Consider the following 13895-nt stretch of genomic DNA (forward strand, 5'->3'; position numbering starts at 1 on the left):
CATGCCAGCCAGAGATCAATAAATGTCCAACTGGAGACTGGAGGGGGCGGTGCGGAAGGACAGGAGTGAGTGACGTCATGTGAATCACGAAGTCAGTCGGTGGCCGCAGAGACAAGTAGGAGAGGCGGCGCCAGAGTGACTGATAGTCACAATGACAATGTGATGATGACACACAATCACAGCGGCGCTGCCACTGCGGTCTGCGTGCTAGACGAAGGAGATTGGGGAGGAAGAGTCTGTCTAGAGACAGTGAGTGATGTGTTTGCATTGTCTTTGGGAGCCACATTAATTAGTAATTGCCTGCACTGCCTAACTGCTGCCTCAGTACACGCACACAGGTGGGGGGCCCGGCCACCCAGGCCCCCCCTCAAGGCTTCAGGAGCCAGGCCCGGTCGCATGCGCCAGTGCATAAGTCATAAGCAAACAACTTGTGCTAAGATTACAAAGTAAATTTTTGTATAAGATAGATGTCCTACCATATCAGAGAGTGGTGGTGGTGGGTGCAGGGCAAAAACGGTAGCCTAATGACCGTTTCGCACGGCAGTGCTTCTTCCGAGGCTTCTGTGGATCAGCCTCGGAAGAAGCACCCTCGCGTGAAACGGCTGTTAGGCTACTGTTTTTGCTCTGCAACCACCACCACAAACCTCTGATATGGTAGGACATCTATCTAGTATTAAATTGACTTTGTCATCTTAGCACAAGTCGTTTGCTTATGCACCTACCTATGAATACAAGGATTTCACATACTGTGATTCACATCACGTTTGAACCCTAATACAAATCAACTGCAGTGCCTGATGGAAGCTGTTTTCTTTTCCTCAATGATCCAAATGAGGTAGAAAGATAGACTCACAAGGAAGAAAGAGGGACTCATGAGCAAGAAAGCAGAACACATGAGGAAGAAAGAGGGACGCCTAAGGAAGAAAGAGTTACACATGAGGAAGAAAGACGGACATATGAGGAAGATAGAGGGTCACATGAGGAAGAAAGAGGGATACATGAGGAAGAAGGAGGAACAAGTGAGGTAGAAAGATAGACTCACGAGGAAGAAAGATAGACTCATCAGCAAGAAAGCGGAACACATGAGGAAGAGAGAGGGACACCTAAGGAAGAAAGCGTTACATACGAGTAAGAAAGAGACATATGATGAAGAAGGAGGCCCTGGGGGACACATGATGAAGAAAGAGGGACACATCAGGAAGAAAGAGGGACACCTGATGGAGAAAGAGGGTAAAATAAAGAAGAAAAGGGGACACATGAGGAATAGTGATGGTCCTGTCAAGGAGAAATCATGGAGAAGCATGTGATCACTTTGGTCAGGTGATAGATACGTAAGTATCTGATTTGCTAGTTGTCTTTCACCAACATGTTTAGCTAGCATTTGGTGGCATTCTCCTTCAGGTGTAACTGACCACTGTTCCCTCCCCACACTCCAGAGGGTAACAATTCCAGGAGGTCCTAATCCATGGGAACTGAAAGCGGAAAACACTACGAACTGGAAAAGTTGTGTCAGTGAGCAGATAATTAAATAAAATTTGAGTACATCAAGGAAGATATTCTTACTCCGTTTGTTATGTCCATAAACCAGTACCATTCCTCTTTGTTTTGCTTAGTAATTTTTCCATGAAGAAAGCACTTTTGTCACAGCATGAGCAAAGAAGGCCTGTTATCTAAATACGGATACATGCGTAATTGTTTTGCGTCTGCACCACATCCTCCACAGCAGAAATGCTCAGTGTTTGGAAGATCAGGTCAGATCATCACTGGCAGGTCATCAGAGAAGTAGGATGAGATTGCAAGCCCTTCAGCTCTTCAAGACTCTGGGTGCTTAAGGTTTATCGAAACCACAAGCCATAACATTCTACAAAGACCCCCGTAGTCTGATTGGACTGGCATCCACTGGTTAGGATTTCTGTCTTAGGAGGACTTGCCTAAAGGAATCTTCTCCCCCTTGATGTCTGCTTTAGATCTGTGAGGTTGATTATTGTTTGTTGGAGATGGAACAAACAGGAACAGATGTCCTTAGAGAAAAGACGTAAGGCAGTGATCCATAAATCTAAACATATTATAAGCAATATGGAAACCACAAACCATAATCAAGTCTATGGTATCTACGTGCAAATTCATCTTTGGCAAACATGGAGAAAGTCAAGCACGAAAGTGATGAGTAGATCTTCTTTCTTTGTCGGTAAACGTTTGCTTGATGATGAGGTGAAACTGGAGAAGAAGGAGCAATTTTCCATTATAAACCCACAAGGTGGATAGGATACCTTAAACAAAACTAAGGTACTTGATGGAATCATTAAAGATGAACTTTGTAGTCTGAACAATATTCCTGTTGTTTCTTAAATATAACTGTAGTCACAGAAATGGAATAGTATTGCATTCCAGGATGCCAGACAGAAAACCATTAGCTTATTATTATTAGATTTAAAACAAAATCCTGAAATTCTGATCTTCACATTGCTGAAGACTCGTAGGTAGGTAGATAACATGAGTGTTCTCTTGTCTGACCCTGATTCACGCCTGCATAGCTTCTGAATGAAGCAAGTCAGAGCAATGCCCTGCTAGGTTCTTGTCTGGGAGTTTTCTCCTGCTTAAAGGACCACTACAGCAAAAAAAGTAAGCGGTTAAAATCTGACAGAACCAACAGGTGGGAAAGGGCCCTCTAGGTTTATTCAGGTATTCAAAATATCCAGCTAAATTTCCATATACTTAAACCTACCTGTTCAGAAAAAATAAAAGGTCGGTAAAATAATGCATTCTGTGTTTAAAACTTTTTTTTTCAAATTCACTAAGATTTTCACACAGACGCTAATATTTTGGTAATTTACCTAAAATTGCACGACAGTTCACTGAGATTTTTACTTCATAAAGTATTTAATTCAGTATTTGATGGAGTATTACAGTGTATGGTACATCGATAAAAGATGTGATATAGATTGCTTTTTTTATTATAATACTGAAAAGTAAAGTGCAAGTCCAAGCTGCATAAAATTAACACAAAATTTGTATCAGCTGAAAACCATTAACATCTTATTACAGTGGGCTGCAAAAGTATTCGGCCCCCTTGAAGTTTTCCACATTTTGTCACATTACTGCCACAAACATAAATCAATTTTATTGGAATTTCACGTGAAAGACCAATACAAAGTTGTGTACACGTGAGAAGTGGATCGAAAATCATACATCATTCCAAACATTTTTTTACAAATAAATAACTGCAAAGTGGGGTGTGCGTAATTATTCGGCCCCCTGAGTCAATACTTTGTAGAACCACCTTTTGCTGCAATTACAGCTGCCAGTCTTTTAGGGTATGTCTCTACCAGCTTTGCACATCTAGAGACTGAAATCCTTGCCCATTCTTCTTTGCAAAACAGCTCCAGCTCAGTCAGATTAGATGGACAGCGTTTGTGAACAGCAATTTTCAGATCTTGCCGCAGATTCTCGATTGGATTTAAATCTGGACTTTGACTGGGCCATTCTAACACATAGATATGTTTTGTTTTAAACCATTCCATTGTTGTCCTAGCTTTATGTTGCCCTGCTGGAAGGTGAACCTCCGCCCCAGTCTCAAGTCTTTTGCAGTCTCCAATAGGTTTTTTTCCAAGATTGCCCTGTATTTGGCTCCATCCATCTTCCCATCAACTCTGACCAGCTTCCCTGTCCCTGCTGAAGAGATGCACCCCTTGAGCATGATGCTGCCACCACCATATTTGACAGTGGGGATGGTGTGTTCAGAGTGATGTGCAGTGTTAGTTTTCTTCCACACATAGCGTTTTGCATTTTGGCCAAAATGGTCCATTTTAGTCTCATCTGACCAGAGCACCTTCTTCCACATGGTTGCTGTGTCTTCCACATGGCTTGTGGCAAACTGCAAATGGGACTTCTTATGCTTTCTGGTAACAATGCCTTTCTTCTTGCCACTCTTCCATTAAGGCCAACTTTGTACAGTGCATGACTAATAGTTGTCCTATGGACAGAGTCTCCCACCTGAGCTGTAGATCTCTGCAGCTCGTCCAGAGTCACCATGGGCCCCTTGACTGCATTTCTGATCAGCGCTCTCCTTGTTCGGCCTGTGAGTTTAGGTGGATGGCCTTGTCTTGGTAAGTTTACAGTTGTGCCATACTCCTTCCATTTCTGAATGATCGCTTGAACAGTGCTCCGTGGGATGTTCAAGGCTTTGGAAATCTTTTTGTAGCCTAAGCCTGCTTTAAATTTCTCAATAACTTGATCCCTGACCTGTCTTGGACCTGTCTTGTGTGTTCTTTGGACTTCACGGTGTTGTTGCTCCCAATATTACTTAGACAACCTCTGAGGCCCTCACAGGGCAGCTGTATTTGTACTGAGATTAGATTACACACAGGTACACTCTATTTAGTCATTAGCTCTCATCAGGTAATGTCTATAGGCAACTGACTGCACTCAGATCAAAAGGGGCCGAATAATTATGCACACACCACTTTGCAGTTATTTATTTGTAAAAAAAATGTTTGGAATCATGTATAATTTTCGTTCTACTTCTCACGTGTACAGCGCTTTGTATTGGTCTTTCATGTGAAATTCCAATAAAATTGATGCATGTTTGTGGCGGTAATGTGACAAAATGTTGAAAACTTCAAAGGGGCCGAATACTTTTCCAAGCCACTGTAACTATTTTTAATGACTTCATAATAACATTGTGAAGTTATGGAAATATATTTTTTTAAATTAACTTTCTTAATAACTTTTTATTTAGCGTATTAACTTGTTTTCTTCCTGGATAGTTTAATCTAGTTTTCACCTTTTCCTCCTTTCTTTTCTCCGCTTTTTGCTCCCTTCTATCACCTTACGGGCCGCTTGCAGACTACCGTTACCTTATGGGCCATATGCAGATGACAGCGTCAGGCTGGAGATGAATACCAAATGTCTCACTTGTGTCACCGCTTGCTCTAACCTCTGTGAATTCATACTGATTGGGGTGTTTACCCCACTGGTCAGTGATTTACCTAAGAAGTCATTCATTATAGTTTGCCATGTGGTAACAGCCTTAGAGAATTGACATTTGATTTAATTGACAAATGATCGGTAAAATCAGCTGTTTTCTGATTTACTGCATGCGGTAACGCCTAATGAATTGAAGCCATAGAACGAAATACTCTAACGTTGTATGCAGCCTATTTATACAACTTACTGTTCACACTAGACAAACCACAGATCATATCAAGCTTTTTTCCTGGCGGACTCAAAGCCCCAGACCTGCAGCCAGTTAAAGAGAACCTGTAACAAAAAAAAGTCCCCTGGGGTATACTCACCTCGGTAGGGGGAAGCCTCAGGGTCCCAATGAAGCTTCCCCCTCTGCTGTAGCTGCAGGCAATCTCTGGCTCCCCCGAAGTGTCCAGCAATCCTCCCATAGACAAGCTCGACATGGCTAATATATTTACCTTCCCTGGCTCCATCGAAGGGTTGCTGTTGAGGCACTCAGCTGTGAGCCGATACTGCGCCTCCGCTGGAGCCGGGAAGGTAAATATTTACATCCCCGCTGATCGGGGAGCTTTTTCGCCACCGCTGTGGGACCGAGGAGGATGGGGGAAGCCTCAATAGGATCCGGAGGCTTCCCCCACCCCAGGTGAGTACCCCCCAGGGAACTTTTTCTCATTACAGGTTTTCTTTAAAGAGGAGCTGTCAGCCATACTATCTCAGAAAAAAAACAACACATATATTAGTAGATAAATACTTGCTCTACGTCCATAACACATGTATTGCAATGTCCACGTTTTGATTTCAGTAAGTTTTATATAGTAAATAAAGAGAATTCTGTTTCTGTCAGTTTACATTTTGGAATTCCTGTGTCTGAAGCCAATCTTGATGTCATTTCCTCCCTTACTCTGTTTCCTCTCCTCTGCCTGATTGTGTATGCATTGCCCGCCCTCCTCCTAGTCTTCAGACACTCCTACACAGCTCTGCAGTAAGAAGTGCATTGTCACAAATCATTGTGTGACTTTGCAGACCTGGTTTATTTGTATGGATCGGATTTCAGCAGAGGCACTTTCTCAGCTTTTTAGCACAATAAATATTGGCCAAACAGAGAGGAGCAGAGGTGTGGGAGGGGAAACCGGGAGTGAAAGAAACTTCAGCCAATCAGGCTGCATTCGTTATGTCTGAGGGGAAAAGGGGTGGAAAGTAAAGAAGAAGAAATAAACCCAGCATGCTTCTCTTTTGTGGCAGATGTACCAAATAAGAGCCAGGGGACCTGGTAAATGATATTCTATTGAGAAGAAAAGTAATAGTAACTTTTGGATTGCCTGGTTAGCATCCTAATTATTTGTTTACCATATAGAAATAGAGAATTGATTTTTAAATTTAAGCCTAACAGTTTCTCTTTAACGCATACTCCACCAGGATAATTAGGGTGCCTTGCCCAAAAACTCCTTACTGATTTAGATACTGGCTCGAGCTGGGATTTGAACATTTGTCAAAGGGCTCAAATCCAACATCAAAGGCAACAGCTTTACCAGTATGTTATCCAGCTGAACTAGAAGCTCACAAAATGTCTAATTCCATCTCACAAACACAAACAAAGGTACTACCAAAATGCTGAAGTAACCCAACACACTTCACCATTATGGGCTCAATGAGGCTCTATGAGGGATTTGTACATTTATACAAACAGTGGGGCATATTCAGCAAACTCTGGTGAAGTTAGAGTAATTTGTGTTACCCTAATAAGGCTCATGTTACCTGGGTAATGAGGGTTGTGCTAATTGCACAATGCACGCTACCTTGTCAGCGTACAGTGGAATGCGAAAGTTTGGGCAACCTTGTTAATAGTCATGATTTTCCTGTATAAGTTGTTGGTTGTTACGATAAAAAATGTCAGTTAAATATATCATATAGGAGACACACACAGTGATATTTGAGAAGTGAAATGAAGTTTATTGGATATTCAGAAAGTGTGTAATAACTGTTTAAATAAAATTAGGCAGGTGCATACATTTGGGCACTGTTGTCATTTTATTGATTCCAAAACCTTTAGAACTAATTATTGGAACTCTAATTGGCTTGATAAGCTCAGTGGCCCCGACCTACATACACAGGTGAATTCAATTATGAGAGGGTATTTAAAGAGAACCCGAGGTGGGTTTGAAGAATATTATCTGCATACAGAGGCTGGATCTGCCTATACAGTCCAGCCTCTGTTGCTATCCCAAACCCCCCTAAGATCCCCCTGCACTCTGCAATCCCTCATAAATCACAGCCACGCTGCTGACAAACAGCTTGTCAGAGCTGGCTGTGTTTATCTCTATAGTGTCAGTCTGCTGCTCTCCCCGCCTCCTGCAGAACTCCAGTCCCCGCTTGCATCCCTTCCCTCCCTGCTGATTGGTGGGAAGGGACGGGGGCAGGGACCGGAGCTATGCAGGAGGCGGGGGAGCAGCTGAGACTGACACTACAGATGTAAACACAGCCTTACAGCATGGCTGTGATTTATGAGGGATTGCAGAGTGCAGGGGGACCTTAGTGGGATTTGGGATAGCAACAGAGGCTGGGCTGTATAGGCAGATCCAGCCTCTGTATGCAGATAACATTCTTTAAACTCACCTCGGGTTCTCTTTAAGGAGGTAAATTGTAAGTCTCCCTCCTCTTTTAAGTTTCTCTGAGGAATAGCAACACGGGGGTCTCAAAACAACTCTCAAATGACCTGAAGACAAAGATTGTTCACCATCATGGTCTAGGGGAAGAATACAGAAAGCTGTCTCATAGATTTCAGCTGTTTCCACAGTTAGGAACATATTGAGGAAATGGAAGACTACAGGCTCAGTTCAAGTTAAAGGGAACCAGAGACAAAACACCCTTGTGTATTTTACCATATATATCAGTAAGAACATTAGATAAAACACTTACCATGCTCTCTGTTTCATCCTCACTGCTAAAAGTGTCTGTTATCAGCTGTGATAAGAATCCCAGGCTGAGCATTCAGTCTGGCTTTGCAGGGAATAATTACAGCTGAGTCATTATAGCAGAGCCACAAGGGGGCAGGCTTGGGCTTGAAAAGACACCAGAGAAGACAGACTCAGCTATAATCTTTCCGTAGCAAAGCCAGACTGTATGCTCAGTCGGGGATTCTTATCAGAGGTGATAACAGTCAGATTAAACAGAGAACAATGAAACAAAAAGCAGATAAGGTGTTTACTGTCATGTTCCCACTGATTTATAAGGTAAAATACAAGAGAGTGCTTCATCTCTGGTTCTCTTTAAGGCACAAAACGGCAGACCAAGAAAAATATCGGATAAACAGAAGCGATGAATGGTGAGATCAGTCAGAGTCAACCCACAGACCAGCACCAAAGACCTAAAACATCATCTTGCTGCAGATGGGGTCACTGTGCATCGTTTAATCATTTGGCGCACTTTACACAAGGAGATACTGTATGCGAGAGTGATGCAGAGGAAGCCTTTTCTCCGCCCACAGTACCTGCCTAATTTTGTTTAACCCTCCTGGCGGTCTATTAAAAACCGCCAGGGGGCAGCGCAGCAGTTTTCATTTTATTTTTTAAATCATGTAGCGAGCCTAGGGCTCGCTACATGATAGCCGCTGTGCAGCGGCATCCCCCCACCCGCTCCGATCGCCTCCGGCGATCTGCGATCAGGAAATCCCGTTCAAAGAACAGGATTTCCTGGAGGTCTTTGATGACGTCATCGACGTCGTGACGTCATCGGGAGTCCCGATCCACCCCTCAGTGCTGCCTGCCACTGATAGGCCAGGCTGCGCAAGGCGTCTGGGGAGGGGGGGGGGGGGGGCGGCGCAGCGGGTAGCGGTGAATCGGCGCGGAGCGGCGGTGATCGGTGTGCACACGCAGCTAGCAAAGTGCTAGCTGCGTGTAGCAAAAAAAAAATTATGCAAATCGGCCCAGCAGGGCCTGAGAAATCCTCCTGCATGGCTTACCGCCAGGAGGGTTAAACAATTATTCTACACTTTCTGTAAATCCACAAAACTTCATCTTACTTCTGAAAATATCACTGGAAAATTATGACGATTAACAAGGTTGCTCAAACTTTCACATCCCACTGTAAGTAAAGGTAAAATCGTGGTGCCCTTCCGGCGCTATACAACTTTACCTGAGTTTACTGAATATGCCTTAGTGTGCCCTATGTCTGTATATGAAGCTTTACTGTCCAAACGTTTCTTGGAATGGACATTACAGATACTGTTTAGCATTGGAGATTTGCAACATTCACCCTACAACTGGATGCAACCTACAAAAGTTTACATCAACACATTACATGGTGCCATTTGCTAGTGATCAGAATGGATTTTGATGAGATGCTAATTATTCCGAGTTGACGCAAATGTTATGATAACTATATACTGTATTCTGTTTATGCAGCTTGAAAACAAAGCTGTGTTGGTCCATTTTCTGTTATAACTGGGACGATTGTGAAATAAATATTGCCACAATGGGTGGGATCTTTCTTGCCAAGGGGACCACTATTAATGATCTTACAATCGCCATCCCATAATTTCAGTTCACAGGGAATGTGAGGTAATTTGTGTGGTGTTTGAAAGCCCCTCTATTCAAATGTATTCTTCCTCCACCACCCAGAAATGGTGGGTGCTCTTCTAGGCCCTGGCTAATAGGACATTTACATTGCCCTAGCACTCATGTCCTGTCCACATGGGCCATATTCGTGTCAGTGTTTAGGTTGGGATGTAAAATGGAGAAATGTGTTGTACTGTACTTAACCACTTGCCGACCACACGCTTATACCGTGCGTCGGCAAAGTGGCAGCTGCAGGACCAGCGACGCAGTACTGCGTCGCCAGCTGCAGGCTAATTAATCAGGAAGCAGCCGCTCGCGCGAGCGGCTGCTTCCTGTCAATTCACGGCGGGGGGCTCCGTGAATAGCCTGCGGGCCGCCGATGGCGGCTCGCAGGCTAAATGTAAACACAAGCGGAAATAATCCGCTTTGTTTACATTTGTACGGCGCTGCTGCGCAGCAGCGCCATAAGGCAGATCGGCGATCCCCGGCCAATCAGCGGCCGGGGATCGCCTCCATGTGACAGGGGACGTCCTGTCACTGGCTGCACAGGACGGATAGCGTCCTGTGCAGCCTCGATCGCCGGGGGGGCAGCAGGTAGGAGAGGGAGGGGGGAATTTCGCCGCGGAGGGGGGCTTTGAGGTGCCCCCCCCCGCATCACCCAGCAGGCAGAAGAGATCAGACCCCCCCCAGCACATCATCCCCATAGGGGGGAAAAAAGGGGGGCAATCTGATCTCTCTGCCTGCTACCTGATCTGTGCTGGGGGCTGCAGAGCCCACCCAGCACAGATCAGTAAAAACAGCGCTGGTCCTTAAGGGGGGGTAAAGGGTGGGTCATCAAGTGGTTAAAGAACCACATCTTATCTGATTCTGTCCCACCAAATCATTGAGATCTTGAGTTTGACACCCCATACACTAAATGTGGTCTGCTCTAAGAGAATGTCATCTTCTGCTCTACAGCAATGTCTTCTCAGAAGATAAGTTTCTTCTCAACTGCAGAAAGTCACCAACCACAGACAATCGAGCAGATCGCACTGTCCTTACTGGTCGGATTCCTCTAAGATCTCCAGAACCGAAGCCTTCACCTATGTTACTCTGAACTCTTCAACTCGCCTTGGATAATACCTCTTCATAGCATGCCGAAGGTGAAATCATTTTTCTTCCACCCTGAGATCTTCACAAACCATCTTCTGTTTTTTTTTTCCTTGGCTTGAAGGCAATGAAGCCATAGCTAAATGTGAAAGTTCACGAGTAATTTAAAGCGCAAGCTATTTTAGGAGTACTCGGTGCTCATTCAACCATCACACTTTATATGTCTCTCCATCAGCAAACCCCCAAACTATAAACAGCACCTCCCATGGAGTCTCGGTGTCAGGGCCCTCTCTAAAACTGCTTCTTTGTTGCGAAAAATGCCGAAGGGCTCAACTTGCGCATTCCGCAAAGCCATAAAGGATCAGTTCCCCAAAAAGCTGTTATCACAAGTCGACCCGCAAACAACTTTCACATTAAACAACATTCTTTGAAGCGAATGGTTTCAATAAGCAGCTCTTACCCAGAGGGCTATTTACAGTGAGAACTGTAAATGGAATTATCTCCAAATGGGATGTTATGAGTAGGATGTAGTTGTATACCCGCGCTGATATTGACACGGGCCGAGTGTCAGTGACCAAGGGGGAGACAATCAGGCTGTTTTGATACGGGAAAGAAGCTTTGTAAACAGACCTCGGTTTTACCAGGGATTTTTTGATTTCCATTCAATATTTCAATAATGTCTGAAATAGGGGTTGCAGTATACAAACTTCAGACCCCAGTTCACCCGCTCAGACTGTACATTGTTAGTAATGGGAATATTGGGCTCTGCCATTATAGGGCGTGGCGTAACAGCCGTGGTATGAACTGGGTATAACGCAACACACACTCTGCGCGTCTCTTTTCATAGCATGAAGATTGCTACACTAACGGGCTAGTTAATGCACACTTTATCCAGAAACGCACTGTAAAAAATGTGTTTAGATAATTTGTGATCAGTTACAGCGCAAACATGTAAACATGCCCATACAATTGAATGAGCAGCGTGTTCAGGGCCGGATTTCTGGAAAGGTTACAAAGGCCCAGGCCTTGGGCAGCTGCAACCCAAAGGTGCACCTGAATATGAAAGAGGGGTTGCTACATTTGAAAGAGGAGGCTGACAATGGGGAAAACACATAAAAAAAGGAAACTGATGCTTTAAGGGACGGTCTGAGCAAAATAAAAAAATATCGACTTACCTGGAGCTTCCTTCAGCCTGTCCTGTGCTCTCGCTTCGCTCCCAGCTGGTGGCCCGGGGTCCTCTCCGTGGCAGAAGCCAACCTTGTGATAGCCGCTCTCGATTGTGCTCACGTGGTCTGGAGTGTTTTGCGCCCGCGCAGAACGATCCAGGCTAAGTGTGAGAGTGGTCACTAGTGGCGCGGCCGTGCACGCGTCTGTGCAGTAGATGCTGGCCGGCGTCTGCAACAGAGGGGACCATGAGCTACCGGCTGAGAGTGGAGCTATGGTGAGGGCATGGGCTGCCGGGAGTTGGAGGAAGCCCCAGGTAAGTAGATCCTTTCTTATTTTGCTCGGACCTTCCCTTTAACCCTCCTGGCGGTTTAATTATTTCCGCCAGGAGGCAGCGCAGCAGTTTTTTTTTTTTAAATCATGTAGCGAGCCCAGGGCTCGCTACATGATAGCTGCTGCTCAGCGGCATCCCCCCGCCCGCTTCAATCGCCTTCGGCGATCTCCGATCAGGAAATCCCGTTCAAAGAACGGGATTTCCTGGAGGGCTTCCCCGTCGCCATGGCGACGGGGCGGGATGACGTCACCGACGTCAGCGACGTTGTGACGTCATTGGGAGTCCTGATCCACCCCTCGGCGCTGCCTGGCACTGATTGGCCAGGCAGCGCATGGGGTCCGGGGGGGTGGGGGGGGGGCGCGGCGCGACGGATAGCGGCGATCGAGCGCGGGGCGGCGGCGTTCGGTGTGCTGACGCAGCTAGCAAAGTGCTAGCTGCGTCCAGCAAAAAAAAAAAAATTAAGTAAATCGGCCCAGCAGGGCCTGAGAAAACCTCCTGCGCGGCTTACCGCCAGGAAGGTTAAGGGGTCTTCATGAAACAAAGGGCAGTGTTCTCCCGAGAAATTTTTTTCAGCCGGGTGGCATGAAAAGGGTACCCCTAATAAAGATTCCCTGGTGCTAGTGATTTCCCCCTCCCTCAACAAATCTTCCTTAGTGCCAGTGCCCCTCCCTTCCCCCCAATACAGCTTCCCTGGAGCTTGTGGTCCCCCCACACCCTTCCCATTAAAGCTTCCCTCATGCTAGTGGTCTCGTCCCTCCCTAATAAAGAATCCCTGGTGCTAGTGGTTTCCCCCACCCTCAACAAATCTTCCTTGGTGCCAGTGCCCCTCCCTTCCCCCCAATACAGCTTCCCTGGAGCTTGTGGTCTCCCCCTCCGATTAAATGTTCCCTGGTGCTATTGGTGTCGTCCCTCCCTCCCTCCCCAATAAAGCTTTCCTGGTGCTAGTGTTTTCCCTGGTGGTGTTCGTGGCCCCCGTCCTTTGCCCCACCTTGTGCTCCACCAGCTGAGATGAAATGTAGTGTATGTGCGAGCGGAGGCCCTGCTGCTATTATCTCACCTGCCTCCAGCGACTGATTAACTCTCCCCCTAGTGCCCAGCATCTCTTCCTGCATTACATGATCACACAACTGCAGGAGGTGATGGTGGGCAGTAGGAGGAGAGGTAAGCAGTGACAGGAGATTGGACTCCAGCAGAGCAGGTGAGATAACAGCACAGCTTCCGCACAGGCATACTCTGCATTGAATCTCAGCTGGGGGAGCACAGGATGGAGCACAGCCACATGGGTGGGACAACGGCACAGGGGAAGGCTCACGTTGGGACACATGGGCGGCTGCACTAGACTCAGGACCATACCCTCCCAACCCAGGAAAGTCCTGAGCAAATGGAGATGGTTGGGAGGTATGCTAATTATAGAAAACAGGGGGGAAGTACGGGATATCACCCTAATAGGCTTGTCTCACCCATAAATATCAATGTATAGAAAGACAAAATGTATGGGGAGCTCAGAGCTGGTGAAAAAGTATAAATTTATTCATATATGGCAAGGACCACAGACCATACAACTGACAAACAAAAGATATACCCTCCCAATAAAAACACTAGCGGAGCAAGCTGACATCTGGGGTAATTGCGTATGAATTGGAGTGCACTCCTATATAGTCGAAAAACGCATGCATGCATAAATCTTCAGGCCAGGGAAACAACTGCATCCAAGCAAAATACAGAAATGGTAGAGAAATATATTGCACATCAGCCCGTGTGTATAAAGCAATATACACGCCTCTGCAATG

The sequence above is a fragment of the Hyperolius riggenbachi genome, chromosome 1 (assembly GCF_040937935.1).
Source record: "Hyperolius riggenbachi isolate aHypRig1 chromosome 1, aHypRig1.pri, whole genome shotgun sequence".
NCBI classification, from domain to species: Eukaryota; Metazoa; Chordata; class Amphibia; order Anura; family Hyperoliidae; genus Hyperolius; species Hyperolius riggenbachi.